Below are 13036 nucleotides of genomic sequence, written 5' to 3'. Positions count from 1 at the left end.
ACATTAGTATGTAACAATAGTTTCCTTACGGGGTACTTAATACAGGAACAGTATAGCATATGTTTCGTGTGGTTAGTATTTACCTAAAAGTTAACTTTATGAACGCATCCCTCACGGGGCTGGTCACGCGTATATTCTCAAACTCGTTTTGATTATTCATGTACAACTTTTTAAGTCTAGATTTGAACTGTTGGATATTTCAAGGCACGAGGGTTAAACAAACTTTTGCTACAGAGTAAAACACAAAAATGTTAACCTGTATCTGTAAAACATTGCGAATCCTATCCAAATGAACACTATTAAATATTTATCATTCAAAACAGAAAATAAAAATAAAAATCTGTTTTCCACCCTTCTCTTCCCAGCTATCCCAAATTGACGGTATTTAACCAACAGTTTACCTTATACCTACTCTCGTATATCTACCTGTGTGCTGTATACATGTTCATACACAATTTATTTATGTCCTCCGCATCGCAGCAGTCGCATCATATTTTAAACCTGTCATGCGACATTTTCGTCACAACAAATTAAAGCGAGCTTTATTCGGAATGTCGCTCACTGATAGATTGAAATCGAATTGGTTGATTTCATTTTCATCGCCAGGATGTTTTTAAAGTATAATGCTCTATACCTCTCGCGTCCAAAAAGGTACAAAAGGAACCCTTAATATGGTAGGTACGACTCTGTCCGTCTGTCTGTCTGTCTGTCACATTGCTAACTACTGAAACAATCGATTTGAAATTTCGAATATGTAGTTATGAACTAGAATAGAATAGAATAGAATAAAATTTATTCAGGACGCTTATACAACATTTTACAAAAACATGTCACAAAAAAGGTTTAAAACGTCGCTGAAAAGGTTTCCACTCAGCTTGGTGTCAAGGTATCTTATTGAGTACCTTGACGCTGGTCTTCCGTGGAAACCCTTCCAAAAAAAAAGTACGCGAACCCAAAGACATTGTAAGTGTAATTTATTCATTTTATTTTTATTAATTATGGAAAATGCCCAATATAAAAGGGGGCAAAATTTCAAAGTCTAGTTACTAGGTCGAGTGACTTATGACTATTACGCTCAAGATTCTATAGTATAATATCTACATAGACTACATAGGTATATTACTTATTACTATATGTAGAATCTTTCGCTTGCACGGGACTCAAAATAAGCACTCGAAGAAATATCAAACTTTGATCTCTTGTAGTACAAATAAGAAATAACTACTTATTGTTCAATATTTTTTTATTAAGCTCAACAAAATCATTTAACGCGAGAAGTAGGTATACTTACCAAAGTGTTAATTGTATTATGCCTAATACTTCTAATATTTTGGCGCCGAATACAGCCATGAATAATTAAAGTATGTACCTAGGTATAAGGTAAACGTACTAGTGCTCGACATGCTAATTCCCAATAGATGACACCCTGCTGTCACCTCTATTGACAATGACTTAAGTTTCAAGATGACATGTACTAGTACCGCGTCGAGCACCTGTACGTTTACCTTACGACGGACAATAGATAACCGGTACAATTATATTGTAATATTAACAAATTAGTAGAGATGCCCCGAATAGTGGTTTTGGCCGAATACCGAATACCGAATATTCGGCATGAGATGCGAACATTGTGAATCACAGTTATTATGAAAACTGTTCGCCAACAAAGCACAACGTTTGCTAAGATATATTTACTGTAAAACAGAACTAATGAATGTAGCTAGAGTCAATCAAATCAGACCCATGATAAAAATAAAATATTTCATAATCAACAAATGCTTAAAAAAGGGTCTTCCTATTTAACAACTTTCCAATAATACATTTTAAATATTAAAATATACAATATACTACATTTTTGGTATTTTTATTGTGAAATTTTTCTTTTTAGGTAGGGGCAACAGATATTCGGTATTCGGCCGAATAGTAGGCACCATTCGGCCGAATACCGAATATTCAGCAAAGTGGCCGAATAGGCCGAATACCGAATAGTTGCCGAATATTCGTGGCATCTCTACAAATTAGTAGCCTAATAATTTACTAGAATTCAGAACTAGAAGTTGTTAATTAGGTGTAACCTCTTACCATCAGGCGAGCTGTATGATGGTTATTACCATCGACGTGAAGTCAGAAGGGTTTTAAAGGGTCGGACAACGCGCATTTGACAACCTCTTGAGTTGCAAGCATCCATAGTCTACTCCCACCGCTTTTTCTAAAACCTGTTTAGTACTTATTATCCGTGAAAATTAAGGTGTTAAGGTAAACGTACTAGAGCTCGACATGCTATTGCCCAATAGATGACACCCTGCTGTCACCTCTATTGACAATGACTTAAGCTTCAAGATGACATGTACTGGGACCGCGTCGAGCACCAGTACGTTTACCTTACCTGTAAAAATCCGAGTTATTTTCGCATACTTAATACACCCAAGGGTAATAGAAACAGGTCATTGTGTATGTAATTTCCTTACAAAGTGTCTATATGTAATTGTGTATAGAATAGAGTATGGATAATAGCGTGTCGGTCGACACACCTAAAACCTTGTACCTTTGTATAAACATAGTACATACTTAACATATGTAGACATCCGAGGCTTATTGTAACTATTGTAAGTCGAGTTGCCATTGCCACTCCCTCACTCAAATATTAGTGGGATACAGATCTGGGTCAAGCCTAAAAACCTGGCCCTTTTCCCTATTCCCATTTTCCTCCCAATTTCCTGTCCTCATATGGCATTCTGGGTGTTACGAACGTAATCATTGTATTGGTTCGTGTGGGTTTAATAAAAAAATAAGGTACGGCATTTATTCCAATCGCTTTTGTGACTCGCGAAAACCAGTATAGAAGAACCTTTCATTCCATTCTTCAGAAGTGTATTAGGTACCTCTAGCCAGAAATAACAGTGTTATATTGATATTGCTGATATATTTGATGAATCGCACAACCATCCACTGTCAGACTGTTTAACCTATACTTGCTCCATGTACCTACATGGTTACACCCGACGTCAAACATCACCCACAAACGTCACCCAATAATCGCACAAGATTTGCAATCCATTGCTGCATTTTATCAATCATTTGAATTCGTTGCTCCTACTAAACCAGCAATTATCAAAGGTCACATGCCATTTGTTTATAGTCTGATCCATCCATGGGGGGTTATTTATGACAATCCTCTGGGCCTTGGGCCATGAGCTGGGCCTAGACCTAGAGTTTGGCCATGCGACCCCCTTGCGACAAAAAAATACTAGAATTTGACCATACAATGTGACCATACTTAAAGCTGAATCCGCCCTTGGATTTGTTGCCTGTTGCCTGTAAAGGCAAGGTCTGAAGCCTATAATAGCGGTAGCTTTTGGAATAGTTATCCAGCGCTAAAAGACATGCGCATTGATGGCGCTAGCGTCGCTCGTACGCGGCGCAGCGCCGGGCTGCAGTCCCGCGCGCGCCGCCGCCCCCAACCCACCTGTCTACGCGTCTACCTGTCTCAGTGTCCGTATTACACCAAAACAACCATGCCTTCACCTTCTTAACTTAAAACAGTGCTAACTCCCGTTCAAGTGACCATATTGGATATAATCACCTATTGGACTGCAAAGTGAACCGGTTGAAGATTGTGGAATGCGGCAATATTAACTACACTGCAGCCTCCTGAATCTGGATCTCGCACCCCTTAAGGTATGTGGGTCATCTAGCTTATCGTTTAGTAAATAAACACTATACACAGTAGGTTTAGATTGAAGAAAAACCTCTTTAAATCGAATTAAGCCTGGCAGTAATTTAAATTAAACGAGATTAAGTTAAACAGTCCCAAAGATCATCTTGTAGCGTCTTCGACTGAACAACCAATGGTTTTTACTTATTTCAAGATGAAATCCAGTACAATTCAACGCTACAATTCGTCTTAGTTCTTGTTCCGTTTGGGTCGAATAGGGCCCAATCGACACATTGCTGAAGTTGCTTACTTACGAAACTTGCACACGATTTAATGTCCGAGTCCCAATAGTGATCCTTGAGGCAGGGAAAAGAAAAAAATGCCTATTGTAAAAAATCATGTATAGTTCAATACAAAAGCTTTAGCTGAAAATCTTATAAATGTTTTTGTTGAGAAAGTGGAAAGTCGTGATCCCACAAGAAGTTACATAAAACAGCGGAACGATTGAAGCTCATCAAAAAAGCACGTAGGTTCAAGACGGATTAAGTGAGACAAATCACTTTCTTTTCGGCCAACACAGTCTTAGCAGTAATTATGTATCCTAAGTCATGGTTTACGTGTTTTACACTCTACCTGTCCTCGTCGCTCGCATTTTGTGTGTACGAGACGTACCTAGTTGTCGAGTTATTGAACCGAACGCGTGCTGTCGGATTATTCCGAGGCTTTTGGAAGGCTCTGCTCTCATTTTTTCATGCCACGGATGTCTGCAAACAAAAATAATACATTAGCTACATCGCCGTTTAGCTTCAGCTGTTCTTGCATTCTTTTGGTGTTTTTCTACATAGATAAACCCAAAAAGGTAGAGCGGAAAATATTATGTTTACTTAATCCGCTTACTTATGTACGAGTATGTACCGTTCATTAAAAAGTCACGGATTAGACATTAAACGGCTTGAATTACTTGGAAATTCAGGGGCTTTCAGAATTAGTTAAAATTTTATTTTTACACTTTCGGGTAAATACATATCGAAATATGAGTGTTGTCTTTATCTATTCCTTCCCTATTTTGTCGCCCGTGCTTGCTTTACATTCATAATTTCGTCTAGAGGTCAAAAATTTTGGGAATTTTTCAAGACGGCTATTCCATTGAGCAGAATTTTCCAATTCCATTAAGCAGAATACTGGGACTTAAAAATCCATTCATACATTTCTATCTAATGGGAGAATAAACAAGCCACCGTGAGAAACTAAATAAATAGCTCACCCACTGTTTGTCTTGATAATTTACGGGGATTTGGCCTGTTAGTTTAGTAATAGGTTCCTATTTTTCTTTTTTGGATTGAGGAGGCAAACATTGGAAGTGGGACATGTTTCGTGGAAAGGAAATAGTTCTAATCGTACTCGTGCTGGCGTCGGTCCGGTTTTCTTTCAAAACATGAATGGTCTTTGAAGATTTAAGTGAGTTATTTAGCTCCCTCAGGGCAATGGTGGGTTGGGAAATTGTAAAGATCGGATAAGAATTAGGTCCCATTCATCTTATCTATTTATCTTCCGCAATATCCGTTATTATAGTGGCCGATATTTTACAGCAAACATTCGAAAATTTTCATGTGATTCCAGAAATATCAGTTCCCCTGGACCATGATGTCCTTTTTGCGATTCTGTTTAGGAAGGAGCTATATAAGTCTAAACAGAATCGCAATAAGGCCATCGTGGTAAGGCCCCAGTAAGTTTATTGATAGCTCACAAACAAACATTAATGGCGTTATACATGCCTAGTAAACATTAATACCTTAATTAGGTATCATTTTCATTCCACTTGCTCGAAAAAGATCTTATTTCACGCAGGTGTACTGAAGGGAAAAGTCCTATACCTAATGGCTCCCGCGGGAGTTATGGATTGTAAGTTATTAAGGCGTTAAAGTGCATGTTCAGATATTTTTGAGTAGGTACCTTGGCCGCAGGTACCTGATGGCGACTGTACTCTCTGCATCAATAGTAGGTAACGTACCTATAGTTAAACACGCGAAAAGTTTCTTCCATCCTCTAATTACTCTAATACGTAAGTACAGTATACTTCATATTATACCTACTCGTACAAATCAAGATCCTACAGTTCGCGTTCATAAAATATATCTGTGACTAATTATTTTACATATAGAGACACCCCGTAAAGCCATCGTAATTCGTAAAGCTATTAGAGCAGTGGTTCCCAAAGTTCACTGGGCTCCGACCCACTTAACAAAAACTGCCAAATTCGGGACACACCTCTTGACCGTCTTAAATAGGAAGCATGAAATGAAATATTATAGTACTTATTGGCTGTTAAACCAATCGGTCGGCATGTCGTCTTATGTTTCAAGCCCCACTCAAATGGTTCCCAAACTATGGGGTCGTGACACTCGCGACTCACGACCCATAGTTTGGGAAATGCTGTATTAGAGAATGGCATATACTTTTGACACGTAGTCTCATCCACAACTATGAATGTATCGTTGCGTATACAAATCATCATCATCATTAGATACTTACAGCATCTTTGCAGATGATAGTTGCAGCTACTAAAGAGGAATTTTGAGGAGGTAGTCTAGAGCCTAATCGACATCGGGCGTATACAAATACATACGAGTATAATATCCAAGCCAAACTTTCGTGGCATCGCGTGTTCACCCAGTAAGGCGAATAAGCGGAGCGTGGCCGTGGGAACGGGCCCTATAAATACTGCCGCCGCGGGGGAGGCTCTTTATCAGCAATTATTCCCGTAGGATAAATCTTCTAATGTTTTCTTTAAACGTTCAGAAAACGCGAAAAAAATTCCTTAAGGTAGAGCTGATAAAGTCGGACCAAGCTTTTTCTGCATCTAAGTGATCCCTTATAGGGATAAGTTCGCCTTTGTACATTGTATACTTTCTATTTAATTGTATCTTAACCTGGCTTATGTACAATCAAGTGTTTACATACATTTACATACATACTAAGTGTGGCAATGACTAATATCATACAGGGAAAATAGGCGTTATTGTATGATTTGTGTGGCACTCCTCTGAAAAAGAATCAAGTCTGTACAAAAGACTCGGATCTCTAAGGCCCACTTGCACCATCCCACAAACCCGGGGTTAAGCGGTTAAATCGTTAACCAAGTGTCAAATTGCACTGGTAACCATGGTAACTCCAGGTTTAACCGGTTGACCCCGGGTTAGTGAAATGGTACAAGTGGGCCTTACAAGTAAAAAAAAAACTCGAGTTTGGACTAAATTATAAGAGTGAAAAAATGTGTCGAATCTTATAGCAGAGGACTCAAAGGACTTGTCTTAACCAACACTACTTGACATAGCAATTGGCATGAAAACATACCGCGATTCCTATACTTTATGGACCAATATTTTCAAATCAACACCTACATATCTCAACACTGAGGTACCTTAAGTTAATAAGCTGGCATAATACTGATTAATTACATCTGAGCACGTTTTAAAAACATGGACACTGTTGATACAGGCATAATAAATAAAACAAGTATTAAAACGTCCACCAAATTGGGTCGGACATGTCTGCACATACGAGAGGGTAGCGCCGACTAGTTAAAATGCGTGCCGCGTAAGTTGCATGTGTGACCGGCCTTACAATCAACAATCTGTTTCTTCTCGTTAACTTAAATTCACTCGGGTCTAGAATTCTAGATAAAGTAGGTAAGTGGTCGTCCAGAAATCATGTAATCGTTTAGACTTTTAGAGGGAGCAGAGATGATTTCACGTGTAATTTTTTTCAAAGTGGGAAATTCAAAAACAACACTGTTCGTCAAAGCGTACAGAGTGGTCAAAAATAGGCCAAATATGATCACATGATTTCTGGAAGACCCCTAATCTGCAAAAAGGCCTATTGTGGATCTTGTGCTGGTAATCGGAAAAGGGTCATTTACTCGGTTTTTGACTTAAGTCAACGTGGGAAGACCGTCTATAGGGTAAAACCTTCAACAAGCTCTTTGTCACTTGTAACTCTTGTGTTTGTACACATACTCCACTTACAGAAGGTCGAGAGCAGAAGGAGCGAAGCTCTTCCCTTCTGAGTTCGTCGCGAGCGAAGTAAATAAGTATAATACAAATACGAGAGTTTTTCCCAGAAGAAATTGTATATATACAGGTCTTTTCCCACATTGATCTCTCATGATACTAACTAACCTTCGAAATTTATTACATTCTTTTTGAATCTCAATCCAAAGATATTCTATAAAGAACTCTACTCACGCTGAAACCCAGAAAATATTTACAAAGTCTTCCTTCCGCGGACAAAGTTTCGTAAAACTGATTCGAATGTAATTTAGACTCGTGAAATAGCTTCTTGACAACAGTAGCTATAGGCATGTGAAACATTATTTAAGCAATAATATACTTTCTGTGATGTTTGCAGTTTGCACGCAGATCAAATACATAAATAGTTATACCTACATATGTAAATAGATATCCCCCAAACAAGTATTTCACGCGCCAACACGTAGAGTCGCTCCAAGCATTTTATGGATTTTTTGTCTGTACGTCGACTACAAAGAGATGTATCCACTTTTTCACCTTACTGCCTTGTAATAAGGTGAAAAAGTGGATACATCTCTTTGTAGTCGACCCTACATATTTTTAAATTGATCTGACTAGATCAGAATTTTAATCGGCATCGGTTAAAGATCGATTTAAATGCTTTAGAAGCTTAGATGAGAATCAGATACAGATACCACGTCTATGCCTATAAAACACTTATTATTATTTTTGGCTTGGCACCGACTTTAAACATATCAATTGATATCGCATATTACTCAAATAAGATAATATTTTTGTTTTATCCCTTTTGATGTCGGTTTTCTTTTCTGTAAAAAGTTTTTATTTATCATAGGTTATTCTTCTATCCGCTTTAGGTGTATAGTCAGCTGCAGAGAAATGGTACCCCTCCACGCATAGAAGTTTTTATGCAAAGGTGATAAAGCTAATAGTATTGCTGACTGTACCTATATCCGTGGTGACACCTTTGCGGCAAAATAAAAGACATCAAAACGCCCCACTATTAAGGAGTTCTGTAATGTCCCAAGCCTGATGGTAACGAATCTATTCTCACGATCATTCTAATTGAGGGCATTAAGCATCCCCGGGATAATTACTTGTAGGCAAAGAGGGGGACCTCTGTAATGTGGTAATCTGGGTAATCACGACACGGTTACTCTTCGATTAGCAGGTGCACCGTGGCGTATCCTTTCTACGCGACTTTAATGGTAATTAAGAAGTAGTCTAACTGTAACATCAGCGACGGAAAATATATACACGAAACTCTCGGTATTTTTTTGACTTCGTAAGTCCATATGACTTTGACAAACATTATCTGTATTAAAGTTATCCTTTCTCCATAAAATGTAAGGTAAACGTACTAGTGCTCGACATGCTAATGCCCAATAGATGACACCCTGCTGTCACCTCTATTGACAATGACTTAAGTTTCAAGATGACATGTACTGGGACCGCGCCGAGCACCAGTATGTTTCTTACCCCGCAGCTTTGAATTTACCGAGTAGCGTTCACGATGGCCGCGCGTCGCGTACTTCAGTACTATGTTCAGTTCAGAGGGGCTACCGCGAAAACAGAATTTCGCAAATTGCGGGATCTTTCTCTTTTACTCCAACGAAGGCTTAATTAGAGTGAAATTCGGTTTTTGCGGTAGCCCCTCAGGTAAGTTCTTCAGTACGCGACGCGCGGCATTGAACGCTACTTGAAAATTGAGATCTAGGTTCTCCGAAGCATGTCGCGCGAGTGACTAAAATACGTAAATTAAACCGTTTAATTAGCTTAAAATTTACACAGTTCATTATTTCTGCAGTTCCTGCAATTCTTTCGAAAAGCATTCTCCTTTAGGGAGATTTGAAAAGCATTCGGAATACACAGCAAGTTCGTTGGCGAATTATCGTTAAAATTAATTATGTAACGTAACGCACTTGCCCGCGGTCCCGATTTTATCAACCTCCCCTTCGATTAATGTATAAAATTCACATTAGGGCGCCATTGTGCGAATGGTCATTCTGTAAGGCTTTGTGAGGTGGTCGTTAAAGCAGCAGGAATACTGTGCATGTTTTAACAATGAACCACGGCGATATTTGAGCAAGATACGTCTTGATTTACTTTTAAATATATGTATGTACCTATAGCTACCACTTTTATCTACGATCATAATAAGACGATTTCATCACTAACACTACATATAATAAAACAAAGTCCCCCGCCGTTCTGTCTGTCTGTATGTTCGCGATAAACTCAAAAATTAGTGAACGGATTTTCACGTGGTTTTCACCTATCAATAGAGTGATTCTTTAGAAAGATTTACGTATATTGTTTGTTAAGATTTTGTGTAACCTGTGCGAAGCCGGGGCGGCTCGCTGCGGACGGACTGACACACAAGATGAAACGAAAAGGCGTGTCGACTAAACAGCCCTAAAAAAGGATCAACGGTTCATCTATTCTACACTGTTCTATATTTACTCAAACAAGCCAACATTGACTCATATTATTTCCATAACAGCCCTGAGTAGGGCAAGTGGGGTGACTCCGGGACAAGTGCACACTTCGTCTGCCGCGGTCGCTGCGGTCCGCCGACACACTGGCACTGTCACCTCACCCGCCGGTTGGTGAAGATTGCAAACTTGTTAACTAGTCTATCGTGGCCTCTTATCAACACATCTATTCTTACTGTTCTCGATACAGCTCTGGCAGTGTCAAAATCAACAGTGACGTTTTTGTTTGAAGAAATGCCACTTTGACCTGTCAGTAGGTACAGATCGTTATCGTACCGCAGTTAACTCTTAGAAGCATTGTTCGAATACGGCCGTATGTTATTGACGTAGAAATAAAATTGAAGTTAAGGGTGCTCTGGTTGGCCCTAGGCAAATGTTCTGAATGTAGCGACAACAGCATAGGTACTCATTAGCAATGCCACTCCGACACTCTTCTGTCAACACTCGACGTCTACAAATGTCCCCGTGCAATTGACCTCGCTGTGCCCGTTATATTTGGTTAACATTTTAGACAAAGGTGCATGTTGTTGTTATATTAGTAGGTTCAATGTAAATTGGGCGTAATTTAGGGAAAAGGACCCGCGAGAATCAGTCAATAAAATTTGAACTTGCAGTCAAAATACTAATTTAAATGACAAATCATTACAGTACGGCTACCATCAGTTTGGCACTGACATAAACGCCGTCGAGAACGTAATTTATTTTCTATACATATCGCTCGTATTCGCATATTAGATGTATAGAAAGTAAATTACGTTCCCGATAGCGTAAATGTCAGTTTTGACACTGTCAGTGATGAGTCACTGACAGTGTCAAAACTCAGCACGTACGGTACGGGCTCAGATGTAGTGCATTATTATTAAAATTTTCACCGTATTTTGACGGAAACGTACGAACGTGTGTTGCTGTTTCAGTCAGTCTCGGTACAAAAAGTACCGAGGTTGACTGAAGTAGCATGACAAGTGCGAACGTTTCCGAGAAAATACGATGGAAAACAGTTATGCACTAGATCTGTAGATATTGTTAATGATACATAGATTCTTTTGGCTAAGCTTCTTACGTTCAATGTGGTTCAAGGGGCCAATTTGACTTGTTCTGCAAACTGAACGCGTGTCAACTTTTATTAAAAGTAGCAATTGACCGAAAGTTGAAGGGGACATTTTACTAATAAAATAATTCAACACATTCTAAAACTCTCCTTAACCGTTCTCCCAGTAACCACCTGGGGGCCTAGACAAGATGACGATCCTTTGCGCTACGACAACGAAACGCTGTCTCACACTCTCTCTGTCTGTGTGGCACTCTTCCATATTAGTGCGATAGGGAGCCAGATAGCGTTTCGTTGTAGCGCAAATGATTGTCATCTTGGGTAGGCTCCCTGTTATAAAATGACTGCGACATCAGCCAGCGCCGCCGCGGCCGGTCCAACTGGCCTGAAACCTGCTTGGTTCGATGCCCGAGCCAGCACTTGTCGCCGCGTAACGATCTCATCTCATAACCTGACCTTGGTCGCTGACCGACATAGCTGATAGCCTGATTAGCTTTGTATTTGCCTTGCCTTAATCTTTGATTAATGACTAATTACCAAACCCCGTTATAAATCTTGCAGTTTAATGAAAATTATTTAATTAGATAAGGGTTGTCAAACATGATGTACCTAAATTCGCCTTTATTAGGTACATAACTTCGCCTTAGCTAGCAATAAATAGTAAATCCACTGTTTAGTATTCAATAACAATTTCAGATAACGTTTTAGATAATTTTCATTATATGTATAAAAGAAAAATGATTAGGCGATGTTGGAGACGGGTGGCGAAGTTAGGTTATTGTATTTTTTTTTTACCTTAGAACTGTGTAAACAGGGGGCCGATTTTTGAATTTCGACCACTCGATTTCGTGGATTTCGTTAAATAATATCTCCACTACTAGGCATTTAAATTCTACTAATAGAATTTTAAGAATTTAAATCGGGTGGTTAATACCAATAGATTCCAAATTTCGATCGCTCGTATTTCAAAAATTAGCATTTCGCCGTTTTCCACCGAGCGATCGAAATTCAAAAATCGGCCTCCAGTTCTATTGATGTATGTGAATTCGATACTTGGGCGAGGTTGGGAACCACGGTAACGGTTTGACGCATTTGAACATCTTTTAGCACACTGATACAATATACGATATTTTTTAACCCGGAATTCAACACCAAGGAGATGAAATGGGACTAGAAATTTAGTACGAGAGTAGGACGGGTTACATGCAACTTTACACGCAAGAGGTCACTAGCCAAAGTTACTGTATTAATATGTATTATTCCGTACTACTCTTTTTTTTAACAAGCCCATAAATTGTCCCACTGCTGGGCAAAGGCCTAGGCCGAGAAAAGACATAGGGAAGTTATTTTATCAATCATCATCATCATCATTCCACTCAGACAAAGTCGCGGGCAGAAGCAAGTATGAAAGACAAATTAATAAACTCTCAACCTGTGTATTGTGTAATAGGTATGGTTAATTCTAAAAACTGATTGCTGTTACATAAGCCGCTTGAAGTTCGTGCATTAAAATCCGGTTGTAAAGCAACTTGACGTTTTTTTACGCATGTGGTGCCATTTCAATTTGTAACGATTATCGTTTCGTTGGATTGTATTGCTATGGTTCAATTGTTTCTGTAAACTAGTCGTAAATACTTGAATTGTTTCGATAAAATTCGCGTGCACTGTAGACTGTAGCATTGTAAGTACACGTTGTAAAAGTGAAATTTAAGAGTCACAGAACCCCTAGTGTAAGTTTCATTCGATTGCGGGACGAGCGTTTGAGTTTGCGTTATGTCTATTTTTGTATGGG

General features: G+C 39.0%; 1 protein-coding gene across 1 annotated transcript in view; it reads left to right on the top strand.

Annotated features, from left to right (window-relative positions):
* The first annotated feature begins 3387 nt into the window (after positions 1–3387).
* LOC134652395 (protein turtle) overlaps positions 3388–13036 on the top strand; it is a 108833-nt gene continuing 99184 nt past the window's right edge. The window contains exon 1 of the mRNA XM_063507576.1: positions 3388–3678. The gene's annotated coding sequence lies outside the window, so the exon portion shown is untranslated. The remainder of the gene's footprint in view (positions 3679–13036) is intronic.

This window comes from Cydia amplana, chromosome 1 (assembly GCF_948474715.1).
Source record: "Cydia amplana chromosome 1, ilCydAmpl1.1, whole genome shotgun sequence".
Lineage (NCBI taxonomy): Eukaryota > Metazoa > Arthropoda > Insecta > Lepidoptera > Tortricidae > Cydia > Cydia amplana.
Note: the sequence above shows the minus strand (reverse complement) of the source record. Positions and strands in the feature narration are given on the sequence as shown.